Genomic DNA, 18,589 nt, shown 5'->3' with positions numbered 1-18,589 from the left:
TCCACACATTTGTTCATCCTCGTGCACATCGTCACAGCATGCTAGATCGTAGAACCGGAGACCCCGCGAGATTTGTGTGCTTAAGTAGGCATGCATATTGGGTGACTAGCAATAATATGTGACATTGATTGAGTGTGAATTGTTTGTTGTTGTGTGCTTTTGTTTAGTTGAGTTTTCTTTTGCTTCTTTCTTTTGGGCCCCGGTGTTACATTATTTTTTCCCTATAAAGAATTGCTCATCCACCAACACCGGACTCAAAGAAGCAATAAGGATTTGGAACATTTGAAAGAAGCTCAGCTAGACATTATTGTCTACCCAGTCAACTGCATTATGGGATTAAAATCTGCTCAGAATACCAATGGTGTATTGAATTGACTATCAGCATCGAGTCTACCTCAGTGCAAAATCCTCACAGCAGTTATGATCCAGTCACCAGAAAGACAAGTCAGGTACAAGATCAACGGTATATCTTCACGATAGTGGTATGGATCATATACACAATTTTGGCTCAGCAATGCATGATGCTTGAAATATGGTATCATCCGAAATGAAGTCAGAATGTGGTATGCTCAAGTAAGACAGTCAAACAATTTTTTTCTCATGCAAACAATCAGCCTCGGAATATTAAGGGCATGTCTATGGATTTCAGTCTGCATATCAGTATGAAGTTTTGGATATAAGAAACCCAGTATTCTTCCACACGCCAACGGAAGAATTCATGATGCAAGGATCCTCAACTTTTCCTCCTTATGATATGTGAACAACTTCCGGTCCATGATACCCAGTCTTTCACATCAAGACACCTCGGTAAAGGCTTCTGACAGATGGAAATGATTTTTTTCTTCAACAAGCAAACCTGAGGAGAAGCTTCTCATGTATGGAACTCAGGCTTCTCGAGCACAATAATCAGAGCAAGCTTCATGTGTAGGCTATAGAGCCTTCTTCTGCAAGATACCCAAGAAAAATATTTAAGCAGAAGTTAACAAGTCTTCCTCAGCAAGCTACTCGGATGGCTTCTCTCGTAAGCCACTCAATCCGCGTCAGTACCACAATATTGCACCATCCTCCAAGATTATATGATGAGTTGCCGATGTATGGCAGTACCGCTCAAGGACCAGATTTGCAATAATTTTGTCAGATGTAAAATTCAGACAAAACAGATGCCTACCGCAAGGATCGAGTGATCGTGGAATATCCTTCTTATATATGGTGAGCATGTATCCCCGATCATATCAGTAACTCATACAAGATGAGGCAAAGATCCAGCAGATATACCTAAGAAAAGTAAGGATCCCACAACCTCCCTAGCCAGGTAACGGAAAATAAGCAAAAATACATCTCATGTGATGCAAGGAGCGATAATATTTGGAGATGACATCACAAAATCCACAGTCTTGACAATGGTCATCAAGATCATTATTCCCGCAATTGACAAGGAGATATTATAAAACCTTGTCACCTTCTTGTATGATTGGCCTCGGCAATGAGCTCCGTATAGCTACAAACCCCGGGTATATGTCATATGTGTGCGGACACCGGACAGAAAAAAAGAACGAGGAATAATGCATTAATCACGTCCATGGGCATACGAAGAATCAAGGATATGTGTGGCCAAGTTATTTCAGTAAGGTATCCTAACAAAGAAAATCATGACCGTCAAAAGGATGAGACTGACAGCAACGGTATGATGATTTTTGCATGACCACCAGGGTCCGGATAACCAAATCAGTTGGAGGCCATTACTCCATATGGATCTGCAAAGGCATACTCTCAGCGACCTACTCTTTATACAAGGAATTTTCATATCCCACTGACCCGCTTGACACGGTTAGGGTGGAATATCCAAGTCTACTCTGTCAGAGCCGAGAATTCTTTGCAAACTCAGCAGTTTGACCCCAGCGGCAGTATTAAAGCATATCACAGCCCATTACCACGGATGGGTATACCAACAAAATGAGAAAGTCAAAAGCCAAATAATCAGATCAGACCCGGTATACTCACCGATGGAATCAAATACTTGTCAGTCTGTCAGGAAAAGCAGTTGTCCGTCAGCCCCTGTCGGGACAGTCTCAAGATGTAAATAATTGAGGTTTGACACAGCTATAACTCCATACACCGATATATTGTTCACGACAGAAGGCAGTCAAATCTTTGGTACATATCTCATGCTCGAGCCAAAGGCATAAATCAAGATAAATCAGTGCCACTTGTGAGCAGTCAGATTCCATCAGGAGATGGCCATGATAATTCTCAGCATTCATTGAAACCAGAAGGCATGCATTTATTGGAAGCAACCACATGACAAAAGCAAAAAGGTTTTCATGATCAAAAGAAAATTTATGCTCAGATCCATTGGATACCACCGCAGATATGAGAAAATTCACGTCAACAAAGAGATTTGGTATATGAGCAAAGACCTGTCAGAATTTGGGAAAGGTGAAGCAAACCACCCCAGATCAAGGTAAGTTGATCATCTGAAATTCTTGGGGAAACAATAAATAAAGGAAAAAGGATACCCAAGCTTGTTCCCTGAGCAACCAAATCTTGAGGACGAGATTTCTTTAAGGGGGGAAGGTTTGTAACAGCCTGGATTTTGGCCCTTTTCTTTTTCTTCTGATTTATTTGGTTTTTGCTCTATTTTTCTTTTTGGAGTGGTTCTGTGGCCTTGCCACCTGGGAAATCATCCTCATTCCTCCTCCCAAGTGGCTCATCATTCGCAAAACCTTGCCAAAGATCATGTCACTTCACTCCTTGACCAAACCCTAAAATCATTTTCTAGGGAAAATTCCTTTTTCATTAAAGGAACAACCCTATTTGCCCTAGGTTGTGAAGCAACCTATATTTCTGTCCATACAAAAATCCCCAAATAATTCTAATAATTCCTTTGGGTCATATATAGCTCAAATATGCCCAAACATTTCCTTGTCCAGTTCAAAAATAATTCCCCAATATTCCTTTTTCTATTCTGCCCTGAATGGCACTTTGTGAAGGAAGTATCATTTATATTTATCCTAGTGACTCTCAACCTTTTTGGGAATGATTGTATTTCCAAATAATTGCCCCATGCACAAGTTCAAATTTATTTGCCTAACCAATCTTCCTTCGTGAATTTTCAAAGTTTCTATCAGACAGAAGGCTTTGTGAAGGAAGTACTAGCTAGGATTATCCAAATAGGTTGAACGTTTGCACACTCCTTAATGTGCTCATATTAACCCCCCCCCCCACCCATTTGCAGCCCCATCCAATCATCTATGTGAGCATAGGAGCAAATCTTTGATTCTGGCAATATTTTCAGGTTGTGAAGCACGTGTATTTTATATTGCTTCAAAAATCCTGATAAATTACCAGATCATTCTTATACCCATAAAACATCTCTCCACCCAATTTGGCATCATTTCATTGATCCATTTAATCATCAATATTATTCGATGTTTCTGTCTAGAGGAAATGTTTGTGAAGCAAGTACCAGTTTGGCTTTGACAATTGGTATGAGACTTTTTGAGCATCTCCATATGACCAAATGACTCTGCCTTGCCCAATCTTATCCCAAGTTGACACTCCATGTGAGTGCACCATCATGATCTAGTTTCTGGACCATTTTGGTCAGTTGTGAAGCAACTGCAGTAAATCTTGGTCCATTTCTTCCCAAACTCCCCAGGATTGTAGTCCTTCCTAGCCTAAACACCCCAGACATAACACTTGGCACATAGCGGCCCCCTGTTGATCACCTTGAGCTATTTAAGTTACTGCAGTAAACTTCAGAGCTCACTAACCTTTTAACCATAGCCGTTTTCACCAAACTACCACCGTAGTTGAAACCCACCTTCGACGAACTTACCACTAGACAACATTTGACAGCCATTCGGCCCCTCTTGATGCTAGTGCACACGGTGACCATGACAATGGCATGCCTGTGCACGTGCTCTGTGTGCAATGGTCGTGTCCAGTGGCTGTTTGTGCTGGACCCCCTCCTCCTCTCGTCGTCTTCGCGCTCGTGAGCGTGTCTACTAGCTGGCCCGCGTCGTCGCCGTCTCCCTGGACTCATCTCCCTCTCCCGAAGTCTCCTCGTCAGCGCTTGTCGCTGCTCGCCCATGGGAGCTCTGTGGCTGACAGCGCATTAATGGCGCTCGGCCTCTTCCTCTGCCCTACTTGGTCGTCTCTTCCCCGTGAGCTCTCCCATGTGCCTCCCTCGTCGCTTGCCCCCGAGTTCATGCGTGCGAGCATGCGTCCGCGGCGCCACACACGCGTCCGCGGCGGTGACAACGTGGCAGCTCCTCCCCGCGGCTATATATGGCCTTTCCCGCGGCCTCCCGAGCTCTTCAGCCTCCCCTCCTCCCTCCACTAGCCATCCCCAACCTCTCCGTCGAGCCATGGAGCGCTTAAATCCACCCGAACCCAGCCCTTCACCACCAGAGGCGTCCCAGCTCCACCTCAAGCCTCCCCCACTCCCCGTTTCATCACCGGAGCGCCCATGGCTACGTGCCCCAAGGTCAACCGTCACCCCTGCCCTCGGCCCCTGCCAGCTGTCGTCACTCCAAGCCTCCCCAGCGCCTGCTGTTGCTCCAGGAGGGGGCAGCACTCTGTTCCGCGGCCGCCGGTGGTCCCAGCTCCACCGGGGACGGCCGGAGCTGCCCGGGCCATCATCGGTGCCGCACGGCGTCGCCTCTCCCCTGCTTCTGTCGAGAGGAAGAAGGAGACAAGCGGGAGGAGAGAGAGAAGCAGCACGGGCCCCACCTGTCAGCCGCACAAGGGTCGGCCCCGCGTTGACCTGTCGATGCTGATGTGGCAAGTGGAAGCACATTTTGGGTGCGTGCGTTTTAATCTAAAGAAAACATATTTCCAATTTGCGCTTCTGTCTTATCCACTCAGGGACCTGTTTGCTGAAGAAATTTTTGCAGAAAAGTCCGTGAGCTTCAACCCTTCATAACTTTTTAACCGTAACTCCAAATGAGGTGATTCCAACACTCACTTCTTCATTTCGTCAAGCCTGATCTGTTGGTTTAACTTTCACCATGTTTTCACATTGTGAAAATGACCATTATGCCCTTGCCCTTAATCATCCCCCTCCAAGAGAGAACGATTTCCGGCAATTCTTTCCACGAGCTTCTTAAACTTTCTTCCGGTGATTTCTTCCACCCCAGGCAAGTCACACTCTCCATTTGCATCACTGTAATGTAGTGACATGGTTTCACTTATTTGAACTTGTTTAAAATATTGCTTTACCTACTTATGATCTGAGCATGGCATTTTCTCGGAGTATTATTTTGATCTTGTTGTTGCCATGTTATTATTTGGATTACTAGGAGTTATGTGTGTAGGTGATGAGTATCATGTTGCCATTGGAGTATTAGTGGCTGATATTATGATTGTTTCATGATGATATCTGTTAGTATGTTTTGGAGTACTACTTTGGATATCATGCTACCTTTGGATCATTAGTGGTTAGTATGATTATTTTCATGATGCTAGTTGATGTTTTGTTGCTTGGAGTATTATTTTCGGAGATGATGGTTACATGTGGATCTTAGCTGGATAGCTGAATTCTTGTTATTGGAGTAGTAGAATTATTGTTTCGGATTCATCATGATAGTAGTGTTATGCTATCCTCGGAGTATTTTGGTATGATGATATTATGCTTGGATTATTTGTTGGATATTTCTACGACTTGGATTATAGTTTGATGGTTGACGTAGGAGTATCAATTATTATGGTTATATTTTTGGGGATAAATTCCGTCAGTAAGTTGGTCAGGTGCCGCCGAATCGAACTTTTCCAGTGAAACCACATTTGCCGGTATGGGATGGCCCTAATGCGGTCTATTGTCTTGCCTCTCACCGGTGCCTCTAACGAGGGAAGGTTATGGGCACGCGCTACCCTAATTAGGTAGGTGGACATAAGCCTTGTGTGCCCGTTGTTTGAGTTTTTGGATCCATGTCCCCGTGTAGGACGGGCCACGACGGTGGTCGATGTGTCTTGAGGTAGACACCGGGCCACCCATGACTTAGCCCAGTGGGGAGTGAGTCGGAGTGGCTGGGAGAGTGTCATGGCAGTAGATCGGTTTTGTCGGAATGCCGTTGGTCCACCCGAATGGGAGTGCGAGGCCATGGGTTCTATGGTGTGGGTAAAGTGCGCTACCTCTGCAGAGTGGGTGTTTAATTTATCGATAGCCGCGTCCTCGGTCATGGGCATGGGTTCGTACTAGGGTATACCATTAGATCAACACTCACATGACGGAATAACTTATACGTGATGGATATGTGGATATTTGGAGCAGTACAGATTGGCCAAGTATTGGTCGTGGTTGTGATCGCCGTAAGGATCACGGCCCATTTATTGGTCGGGTTGTGATCGCCGTAAGGATCAAGGGCCATTTATTGGTCGGATTGTGATCGCCATAAGGATCACGGGCCATTTATTGGTTGAGTTGTGATCGCCGTAAGGATCACGGTTACAGTTTGGTTTTGATCACGAGGTGATCGAGATGGTATACTGCTTGGCCGGTTAGCCAAGAGAGATATGGTTATGGAGATCGGAGATGGTGATTTATCAGTATTGTAGTAGTCTCATATTATGCTTAGGAGTTTCTGTTATATCATGGTAGTTGTTAATTCAATTAACCTGCTTAATGCTATGTTGTTGTCTTGCCTTGATGTTTTTGATTGTTGTGAGCTTGCAAGTACATTCAATGTACTGACCTGGCGTGCCATGCCAGATTGCAGGTGATGTCGTGATTGCTTGATTGCTTGCCGTGGTTTCCGTTTGTGCGAGCTAGATCGTGTCCCAGCCAGAGTCCATGCGGAGTGGAGTTCACCACCTTCGTCGTTGTTCCGCTGCTAGAAGATTTCCAGTGCTAAGAGTTGTTCCGCTGCTAGCATAGAGAAAGTGTAGTATCGCAGGCGTGGTGTCGTCGTGCTGATGTGAACCTTTGTAACATCGGACCCTTGTATTATTATTCTTGTAATAAGAGTTGATTTATTCTATGTCAAGCAGTGTCGTATTCCATAGACTTCTCCTCGATCTCTGGGCTGGAATACGGGGCGTTCTGGTTTCTCTGAGCTGGGGTGCCACAGCGGTGCCGTCGTAGCGTGGAGGCATGTCAGGCTTGAGCTTTCTCGGCCGAACGACGTTGTGGAGCTCTGCAGTAAATGCATGGCACCCTACCGTGGCCACCGGAGGTCGCCGAGGGGGTGGAACATGGTCCTGGTGAACGTGCACTGCCACCTCCTGTGCAGCTCACGAGCCTGGTGCTGGGGCACTGGAAGCACGCGTGCTTCTCCTTGGGGGCGTTGAACCACCTGGCAGCTCACGTCATCCCGAATTGTTGCCGGGCACTGCGGGTCGCGCCGTGGAGCCATACGCCTTGGCTCAACGATGGCGCCCCGGGCTGGAGGCGAAGGAGGGGCCTCGTGCGCGACGTCACCCGCTGCAGGTGGTTGCTGAGGCAGCGAGCGAGCCGGCCCGTCAGAGCCCCTGTGCGCGACACTGATGAGCTCGGCGATGCGCTCGAGCCACTCCTTGTAGAGATCACCCATGGGACGGTACCGAAGCAGCTCGCGCGCCGTGAGCAGAGCGGCCTACGCGTCCACCTGCCCCGCGGCATGCGTGGGATGATGAAGTTGCTGGGGTGAGCGACGGAGTAGCGGTGCCGCCATCACGGTGCACCAACGAAGCTTGCTGCTCGTGGCTGGCAGAGCCCGTGGCGGTGTTGGCCACCGGAGAAGGAGCGCGGCAGGCACAGCCTCACCCGCCAAAGCCGTCTGAGCGACACAGGCGGCGACTACAGCCTGATGCTTGACGTGAGCCCTGCACGCGTCGGCCATGGAGATGTCGGAGCAGAGACGAGTCGAACGACACAAGAGAGGATCCGACGCACCCCTACCTGGCACGCCAAATGTCGAATTTCTGGGTCCGGCAACCCGTGAGAGGTTCGAACACTGGGGTGCATGCGGAGATCTCAACCTGCCCAGCCTGCCTACTCGCGATCCTCCCTAGCCTAGCGCGAAGAGCCCACAGAGACACAAAGACAGAGATTTATACTAGTTCGGGCCACCGTTGTGGTGTAATACCCTACTCTAGTGTGGTGTGGTGGATTGCCTCGAGGGGCTCTGTATGAACTAGTACAAGGATGAACAAGCCTCGGGAGGTGAGGTGTTCTTGAGCTGGTATGTTGCTCGGGGTGGAATCAATCTTCCCCTATGGTGGTGGCTAAGTCCTATATATAGTGGCCTTGGTCCTCTTCCCAAATATGAGAGGGAAGGGATTTCACAATGGAGGGATTTGAAAGGGGACAAGTAGTACAGTTATCCTGACAAAAGTAGTCTTCGCATGCGATGTAACAGCCTGGATTTTGGCCCTTTTCTTTTTCTTCTGATTTATTTGGTTTTTGCTCTGTTTTTCTTTTTGGAGTGGTTCTGTGGCCTTGCCACCTAGGAAATCATCCTCATTCCCCCTCCCAAGTGGCTAGTCATTCTCAAAACCTTTCTAAAATCATGTCAGTTCACTCCTCGACCAAACCCTAAACTTTTTTCTAGGGAAAATTCCTTTTTCATTAAAGGAAATAACCCTGTCTTCCCTAGGTTGTGAAGCAACCTGTATTTATGTCCATCCAAAAATTCCCAAACAATTCTCATAGTTCCTTTGGTTCATATATAGCTCAAATATTCCCAAACATTACCTTGGCTAGTTCAAAAGTAATTCCCCAATAATCTTTTGTCTATTTTGCCCTGAATGGCACTTTGTGAAGGAAGTGTCATTTATGTTTCTCCTAGTGCCTACCAACCTTTTTGGGCATGTGTATATGTCCAAATAATTGCCCCATGCACAAGTTCATATTTATTTGCCTAGCCAATCTTTCTCAGTGAATTTTCAAAGTTTCTGTCAAACAGAAGGCTTTGTGAAGGAAGTACTAGCCAGGAGTATCTAAATAAGTTGAACTTTTGCACACTCCTTAATGTGCTCATATTAAACGCCTTCACCCATTTTCAGCCCCATCCAATCATCTATGTGAGCACAGGAGCAAATCTTTGTTTCTGGCAATATTTTCAGGTTGTGAAGCAAGTGTATTTTATATTGCTTCAAAAATCCTGATAAATTACCAGGTCATTCTTATAGCCATAAAACTTCCCTCCACCCAATTTGGCATCATTTCATTAAGCCATTTGATCACCATAATTATTGCAAGTTTCTGGTCAGCGGAGGTGTTTGTGAAGCAAGTACGGCTTGTCCATTTGGCATGAGCTTTTTAGAGCATCTTTATATGTCCATATAATGAGGATTTGCCAAGTTTCATCCCATCCCATAACTCCATGTGAGTGCACCATCATGATCTTCATTTCTGGACCAAAAATGCAGTTGTGAAGCAACTATGATTTATCTTGGTCCATTTCTTCCCAAACTCCCCAGGACTGTAGTCCTTCCTAGCCTAAACACCCCAGACATAACACTGGACACATAGCAGCCCCCTGTTGATCACACTGAGCTGATAAAGTTTACTGCAGTAAACTTCAGAGCTCACTAACCATTTAACCCTAGTTGTTTTCACTTAGTTACCACCATAGTTGAGGCCTCCCTAGGAAGGACTAACCCCCAGGCATCATTTGGCATCGATTGTGGCCCTGTGTCCGCCAGTGCACGCGGTGACCGCCTCTCTGGCATGCCATGGACGCGAGCCCAATGTCTTCTTGCTCGGGCCCCTCCTCTGCTCGGCGTCCCAGCGAGCACGGGCCTGTCCAGCGTGTTCCCCGCCTCGTTGATGTCCTCCTAGAGCCCTCTCCCCCTCCGTCAGCCCCTCCGCCAGCGCTCGTCGTCGCGCGCCCACGAGAGATCTGTGGCCGACCGAGCTTTTATGGCGCACGGCCTCTTCCTCTGTCCCTCCCTTGGCCGTCTCTTCCCCATGAGCTCTCCTCTGTGCCTCCTGCATCGTCTACCTCCGAGTCCATGCGCGTGGGCACATGTCCGTGGCGCCGGCCACGCGTCCACCGTGACGCCAGCGCGGCTCCCTCTCGCCCGGCTATATATAGCCATCCCCGAGCCCTCCCGAGCTCACCAGCAGCCTTGCCACCCTCCATTAGCCCTGCCCAGCTTCTTCCCTGAGCTCGAGGAGCTCTGTGTGCCGCCATCGCCGCCATGGCCGCCGTCTCTGTTGTTCTCTGTCGCCACGGCCTCCTCTCCGTTTCCCCCTTCCCCGGTGCCTCCTTTGCCTCTGAATGGATGCGGTGCTCCGCCCTGAACCCGCCAGTGCCCGCGCCTTGGCCTAAGGTGGCCGGAGTTGGCCGCTCCATCATCGGCCGCTCGCCTCTGTCACCTCTTGCCGCCGCCTCCCATCGCTGTTCCTGGCCTCCTCGCGCCTCCCTCTGGTTGGGGATAGGAGCATCGCGTCGGGCCGCGCCCGCCGGTAGCTTCGCCCTGGCCGGGGATGGCCGGAGCTGGCCAGCCCCCTCACCGCTTCTCCCCTCTGGTCCCTGCTCTGCTTGATGGGAGGGACGAGCGGGAGGAAGAAGACAGGGACGAGACTTGCCTGCTCCCCCGGCGTGTGTCCATCTATGCTCCCGCGTACGTGGCTTGTTTTGATTGGAACAAAATAAGGCCCGACCCCACCCACTTAAAATCAGGGGGGAGATGATTAGATTAGAAAAAGAAAAGAAAAAAAAGCCGTAGGATGAAGTGGGAGCACGGATGGGAGCATGGGAAGGGAGCAGGCAAGCCGGATCCCGAAGATAGGGGCGTTGACCCCCTCAAGCCTGCCAGCTGGCCGAGGGCCCCACCAGTCATCCTCCCAGCCACCGGCCCTGCGTGGACCCAGGTACGCTGACGTGGATAAGTGGAGGCGTAATCCACAGATTACATCTTCGCTTTCCAAAAGCGTATTTCCTATTTTGCGCTTCTGTCTTATCCACTCAGGGACTTGTTTGTGATGAAATTTTTGCAGAAAAGTCCCTGAACTTCAACCCTCTATAACTTTTCAACCGTAACTCTGTTTAAGGTGAAACCAATGCTCACTTCTTTGTTTCGTTGAGCCCTTTCTGCTAGTGTCACTTTTATTATGTTTTGGCATACTTAAAATGACCATTATGCCCTTGCCCCTATTCAGCCCCTCTGAGAGAGAAAGATTTCCGGCGATTCTTTCCGCGAGCTTCTTGCACTTTCTTCCGGTGATTTCTTCCACCCCAGGAAAGCCACACCCTCCATTTGCATGATTGCAATGCAGTGACATAGTTTATTTCATTTGGAACTTGTTTAAAATATTGCTTTAGCTACATGACTCTGTGCATGGCATTTTCTCGGAGTATCATTTTGATCTTGTTGTTGCCATGCTATTGTTTGGATTACTAGGAGTTATATTTGTAGTTGATGAGTATCATGTTGCCATTGGAATATTAGTGGCTGATATTATGATTGTTTCGTGATGATATCTGTTAGTATGTTTTGGAGTACTACTTTGGATAACATGCTACCTTTGGATCATTAGTGGTTAGTATGATTATTTTCATGATGCTAGTTGATGTTCTATTGCTTGGAGTATTATTTTCGGAGATGATGGTTAAATGTGGATCTTAGCTGGATAGTTGTATTCTTGTTATTGGAATAGTAGGATTATTGTTTCGGATTCATCGTGATAGTAGTGTTATGCTATCCTCGGAGTATTTTGAGATGATGATATTATACTTGGATTATTTGTTGTATATTGTTATGACATGGATTATAGTTTGATGGTTGACATCGGAGTATCAGTTGCCATGGTTATGTTTTTGGGATAAATTCCGTCAGTAAGTTGGTCAGGTGCCGCCGAATCGAACTTTTCTAGTGCAACCACATTTGCCGGTATGGGACGGCCCTAATGCGTTCTATTGCCGTGCCTCTCCTCGGTGCCTCTAACGAGGGAAGGTTATGGGCGTGCACTACCCTGATCAGGTAGGCGACATAAGCCTTGTGTTCCCGGTTTTGATTTTGGGCTCAGGTCCCCGTGTGGGATTATTTATGTTTGGCCACGACGGTGGTCGTTGTGTCTTGAGGTAGACATGGGGCCACCCATGACTTAGCCCGGAGGGGAGTGAGTCGGAGTGGCCGGGAGTGTGTCATGGCAGTAGATCGGTTTTGTCAGAACGCCGTTGGTCCACCCGAATGGGAGGGCGAGGCCATGGGTTATGTGGTGTGGGTACAGTGCGCTACCTCTGCAGAGTGTGTGTTTAATCTATCGATAGCCGCGTCCTCGGTCATGGGCATGGGTTCGTACTAGGATACACCGTTCGATAACCACTCACATGACGGAATGACTTATAGGTGATGGATATGTGGATATTTGGAGCAGTACAGATTGGCCAAGTATTGGTCGGGTTGTGATCGCCGTAAGGATCACGGGCCATTCATTGGTAGGGTTGTGACCGTTGTAAGGATCACGGGCCATTTATTGGTCGGGTTGTGATCGTCGTAAGGATCACGGGCCATTTATTGGTCGGGTTGTGATCGTCGTAAGGATCACGGTTACATGTATTGGTTGGGTTGTGATCGCCGTAAGGATCATGGTTACACTTTGGTTTTGATCACAAGGTGATTGAGATGGTATAAGCTTGTCCGGTTAGCCAAGAGAGATATGGTTATGGAGATCAGAAATGGTGATTTATCAGTATTGTAGTAGTTTCATATTATGCTTATGAGTTGCTGTTATATCATGGTAAATGTTAATTTAATTAACCTGCTTAATGCTATGTTGTTGTCTTGCCTTGATGTTTTTGGTTGTTGTGAGCTTGCAAGTACATTCAATGTACTGACCTGGCGTGTCATGCCAGATTGCAGGTGATGCCGTGATTGCTTGATTGCTTGTCATGATTTCCGTTCGTGCGAGCTAGATCGTGTCCCAACCAGAGTCCCTGCAGAGTGGAGTTCACCACCTTCGTCGTTGTTCCGCTGCTAGAATATTTCCGCTGCTACGAGTTGTTCCACTGCTAGCATAGAGCAAGTGTAGTATCACAGGCGTGGTGTCGCCGTGCTAATGTGAACCATTGTAACATCAGACCTTTGTATTTATTCTTGTAATAAGAGCTAATTTGTTCTATGTCAAGCAGTGCCGTATTCCAGAGACTTCTCCTTGATCTCTGGGCTGGAATATGGGGTGTTCCGGTTTCTCTGAGCCGGGGTGCCACAGGCTTGGTATCAGAGCAAGTCTGGCTGTAGGACGCCCTAGTTAGCGCGACCGGTAGAAACCGGTAGAAATCGGTAGTATAGAGTCTGGTTTGTTTAATGCATTTGGTTGCTGCATTTGTTTGTTGCATAGCATGCACATAGCCTTAGTATTTGTGATAACGGTTTATCTGGTGAGTGTAGCTGGCATCAGTACGGATCCACTACAGCTCAACCTTTGCATTTCTCTAGTTCCTTTTTTCTTTCGGTGTTTGGTATCATTTCTGTCCCAGCAGAGTGATGCCAATTGATCCCGACACTGTTTGCAAAAATGGTGCTCTGGTATCGCACCGATGTCTTTCTTTCAGTCCTGTCTATCGTTTCGGTGATAGCCATGCTTCTATCGCAGATTGTTCTTCTATTTTGTCGTGTTGGCAACCCTTAATGATCTTAGTTATCAAGAAAGGGCAATGTGAGTAGCCTCAGTTTTTTCCCACTATCCTATTTCTTGGACGAGTACGGATCTTTTTCCGCCCGCTTGATAATAATGTGGTTGCAACCTTCGTGTCCCACTGCATGATTACCGAGTACGTCCTCGCCTTCGAGCTAGTCCAGGTTGCTATCTGGCTAAGCTAGCACTTGGTGTAGCACTGTTTACACCAATTCTTCCACATATTTATTCGTCCTCGTGCACATCGTCACAGCATGCTAGATCGTAGAACCGGAGATCCCGTGAGATTTGTGTGCTGAAGTAGGCATGCATATTGTGTGACTAGCAGTAATATGTGAATTGATTGTTGTTGTGTTCTTTTGATTAGTTGAGTTTTCTTTTGCTTCTTTGTTTTGGGCCCCGGTGTTACATTATTTTTTTTCCTATAAATAATTGCTCATCCACTGACACCGGACTTGAAGAAGCAATAAGGATTTCAAATATTTGAAAGAAGCTCAGCTAGACATTATTGGCTACCCAGTCAACTGCATTATGGGATTAAAATCTGCTCAGAATACCAATGGTGTGTTGGATTGATTATCAGCATCGAGTCCCCATCCGTGCAAAATCCTCAAAGCAGTTATGATCCAGCCAGCAGAAAGACAAGTCAGGTACAAGACCAATGATATATTTTCAAATAGAGGTAAGGATCATATACAAAGTTTTGGCTCAGCAATGCATGATGCTTAAAATATGTTACTATCCCAAATAAAGTCAGAATATGATATGCTCGAGGAAGATAGTCGAACCATTTTTCTCATAGAAATAATCAGCCTCAGAATATTATGGGCATATGTATGGATTTCATTCTGCATATCAGGATGAAATTTTGGATATAAGAAACCCGGTATTCTTCCACACGCTATCGGAAGAAATTTATGATGCAAGGCTCCTCAAATTTTCTTCAGCATGATATGTGAACAATTTCTGGCCCATGATACCTGGTCATTCACAGCAAGACACCTCAGTAAAAGCTTCTAACAGTTGACAATGATTTTTTCTCAACAAGCAAACCTGAGAAGAAGTTTCTCACATACAGAACTCGGGCTTCTCCAGCAAAATACTCATGACAAGCTTCGTGTGTAAGCTATAGAGCCTTCTTCTACAAGATACCCAAGCAAAAGATTTGAACAGAAGTTAACGAGTCTTCCTCACCAAGCTACTCGGATGGCTTCTCTCGTACGCCATTCAATCTACGCCAGTACCACAATATTACACCATCCTTAGAGATTATATGATGAGTTGCCGATGTATGGCAGTACTACTCAAGGACCAGATTTGCAATAATTTTGTCAGAGGTAAAATTCAGACAAAACAGATGCCTACCGCAAGGATCAAGTGATCGGTGGCATATCCTTCTTATAGATGGTGAGCATGCATCCCCAATCATATCAATAACTCATACGTGAGACGATAGTGATCCAGCAGATACACCTAAAGAAAAGTAAGGATCCCATAACCTCCCGAGTCAGGCAAAGGAAAATAAGCAGAGATACATCTCATGTGATGCAAGGAGCGATAATATTTGGAGATGACATCACAAAATCCACAGTCCTGACAATGTTCATCAAGATCATTATTCCCGCTATTAACAAGGAGATATTATAAAACCTTGTCACCTTCTTGTATGATTGGCCTCAGCAATGAGCTCTGCACAGCTACAAACCCCGGGTGTATGTCATATGTGTGCGGACTCAGGTCAGAAAACAAGGAGGAATAATGTCAAAAATACTAATCACATCCATGGTCATACCAAGAATCAAGGATATGTGTGGCCAAGTTATTTCAGCAAGGTATCCTGATAGAGAAAATCATGACCGTAAAAAGGATGAGACTGACAGCAAAGGTATGATGATTTTTGCAGGACCATCAGGTTCCGGATTCCCAAGTCAATTGAAAGCCATAATCCCATATGGATCCACAAAGGCATACTCTCGGCAGCCTACTCTATTTACAAGGATTTTCATATCCCACTGACCCGCTTGACATGGTTAGTGTGGAATATCCAAGTATGTTCTGTCAGATCCAAGATTCAGTTGCAAGCTCAGCAGTTTGATTTCAGCGGCAGTAGGAAACAAATCACAATCTATTACCACAGATGGGTATATCGACCACATGAGAAAAATCAAAAGCCAAACAATCAGCTTAGACCCGATATACTCACCGACGGAATCAAGTACATGGTCAGTCTATCGGGGAAAGCATTTGTCCGTCAGCCCCTGTCGGGCCAGTCTCAAGATGTAAACAATTGAGGTTTGACACAGCTATAACTCCATACACCAATATATTGCTCAGGACAACAGGCAGTCAAATCTTTGGTACATATCTCATGCTCGAGCCAAAGGCATATATCAAGATAAATCAGTGCCACCTGTGAGCAGTCAGATTCCATCAGGGGATGGCCATGATAATTCTCAGCATTTATTGAAACCAGAAGGCCTGCATTTATTTGAAGCAACCACATGACAGAAGCAAAAAGGTTTTCATGATCAAAAGAAAATTTATGCTCAGATCCATTGGATGCCACCGCAGATATGAGAAAATTCACGTCAACAAAAAGAGTTTGGTATGTGAGAAAAAGTCTGTCAGAATTTGGGAAAGGTGAAGCAAACCACCCCAGAGCAAGGCAAGTTGATCATCTGAAATTCTTGGGGGAACAATAAATAAAGGAAAAAGGATACCCAAGTTGGAGACGGTGTCCTCAAGTCATACTTGTTCCCTGAGCAACCAAATCTCGAGGACGAGATTTCTTTAAGGGGGGAAGGTTTGTAACAGCCTGGATTTTGGCCCTTTTCTTTTTCTTCTGAATTATTTGGTTTTTGCTCTGTTTTTCTTTTTGGAGTGGTTCTGTGGCCTTGCCACCTGGGAAATCATCCTCATTCCCCCTCCCAAGTGGCTAATCATTCTCAAAACCTTGCCAAGATCATGTCAGTTCACTCCTTGACCAAACCCTAAACTTTTTTTCTAGGTAAAATTCCTTTTTCATTAAAGGAATAACCCTATCTGCCCTAGGTTGTGAAGCAACCTATATTTCTATCCATACAAAAATCCCCAAACAATTCTCATAATTCCTTTGGGTCATATATAGCTCAAATATGCCCAAACATTGCCTTGGCCAGTTCAAAAATAATTCCCCAATAATCCTTTTTCTATTCTGCCCTGAATGGCACTTTGTGAAGGAAGTGTGATTTATATTTCTCCTAGTGCCTCCCAAACTCTTTGGGCATGTTTATATGTCCAAATAATTTCCCCATGCACGAGTTCAAATTTATTTGCCTAGCCAATCTTCCTGAGTGAATTTTCAATCAAACAGAAGGCTTTGTGAAGGAAGTACTATCTAGGAGTATCCAAATAAGTTGAACTTTTTCACACTCCTTAATGTGCTCATATTAAACCCATTCACCCATTTTCAGCCCCATCCAATCATCTATGTGAGCACAGGAGCAAATCTTTGATTCTGGCAATATTTTTAGGTTGTGAAGCAGGTGTATTTTATATTGCTTCAAAAATCCTGATAAATTACCAGATCATTCTTATACCCATAAAACTTCCCTCCACCCAATTTGGCATCATTTCATTGAGCCATTTGATCACTATAATTATTCCAAGTTTCTGATCAGGAGAGGTGTTTGTGAAGCAAGTACCATTTTTGCTCGTCCATTTGGCATGAGATTTTTACAGAATCTTTATATGTCCATATAATGAGGATTTGCCAAGTTTAATCCCATCCCATAACTCCATGTGAGTGCACCATCATGATCTTCATTTATGGACCAAAAATGCAGTTGTGAAGCAACTATGATTTATCTTGGTCCATTTCTTCCCAAACTCCCCAGGACTGTAGTCCTTCCTAGCCTAAACACCCCAGACATAACACTGGACACATAGCAGCCCCCTGTTGATCACATTGAGCTGATAAAGTTTACTGCAGTAAACTTCAGAGCTCACTAACCATTTAACCCTAGCTGTGTTCACTGAGTTACCACCATAGTTGAGGCCTCCCTAGGAAGGACTAACCCCCAGGCATCGTTTGGCATCGATTGTGGCCCTCTGTGCGCTAGTGCACGCGGTGACCGCCACTCTGGCATGCCATGGACGCAAGCTGGATGTCTTCTTACTCGGGCCCGTCCTTTGCTCGGCGTCCCAGCGAGCACGGGCCTATCCAGCGTCTTCCCCGCGTCGTCTCCATCCTCCTGGAGCACTCTCCCCCTCCGTCAGCCCCTCCGTCAGCGTCATCGCCGCGCGCCCACGAGAGATCTGTGGCTGACCGAGCTTTTATGGCGCTCGGCCTCTTCCTCTGCCCCTCCCTTGGTCGTCTCTTCCCTGTGAGCTCTCCTCTGTGCCTCCTACGTCATCTACCTCCGAGTACATGCGCGTGGGCACGCGTCCGTGGTGTCGGCCACGCGTCCACGGCGACGCCAGCGCGGCTCCCTCTCGCCCGGCTATATATAGCCATCCCCGAGCCCTCCCGAGCTAACCAGCAGCCTCGCCACCCTCCACTAGCACCGCCCAGCTTCTTCCCTGAGCTCAAGGAGCTCTCTATGCCCCCATTGCCGCCATGGCCACCGTCTCTGTAGTTCTTTGTCGCCGCGGCCTCCCCTCCGTTTCCCCCTTCCCCGGTGCCTCCTTTGCCTCTGAATGGATGCGGTGCTCCGCCCTGAACCCGCCGGTGCCCACGCCTTGGCCTAAGGCGGCCGGAGTTGCCCGCTCCATCGCCGGCCGCCCGCCTTTGTCACCTCCCGCCACCGCCTCCCATCGACGTTCATGGCCTCCCCGCGCCTCCCTCTGGTCGGGGATAGGAGAGCCGCGCCGGGCCGCGCCAACCGGTGGCTTCGCCCTGGCCCGGGATGGCCGGAGCTGGTCGGCCCCCTCGCCGCTTCTCCCCTCTGGTCCCTGCTCTGCTTCACGGGAGGGATGAGCGGGAGGAAGAAGACACGGGCGTTGACCCCCTCGAGCCTGCCAGCTGGCCGCGGGCCCCACTAG

Source organism: Triticum aestivum, chromosome 2B (genome assembly GCF_018294505.1).
Source record: "Triticum aestivum cultivar Chinese Spring chromosome 2B, IWGSC CS RefSeq v2.1, whole genome shotgun sequence".
NCBI lineage: Eukaryota > Viridiplantae > Streptophyta > Magnoliopsida > Poales > Poaceae > Triticum > Triticum aestivum.
Note: the sequence above shows the minus strand (reverse complement) of the source record.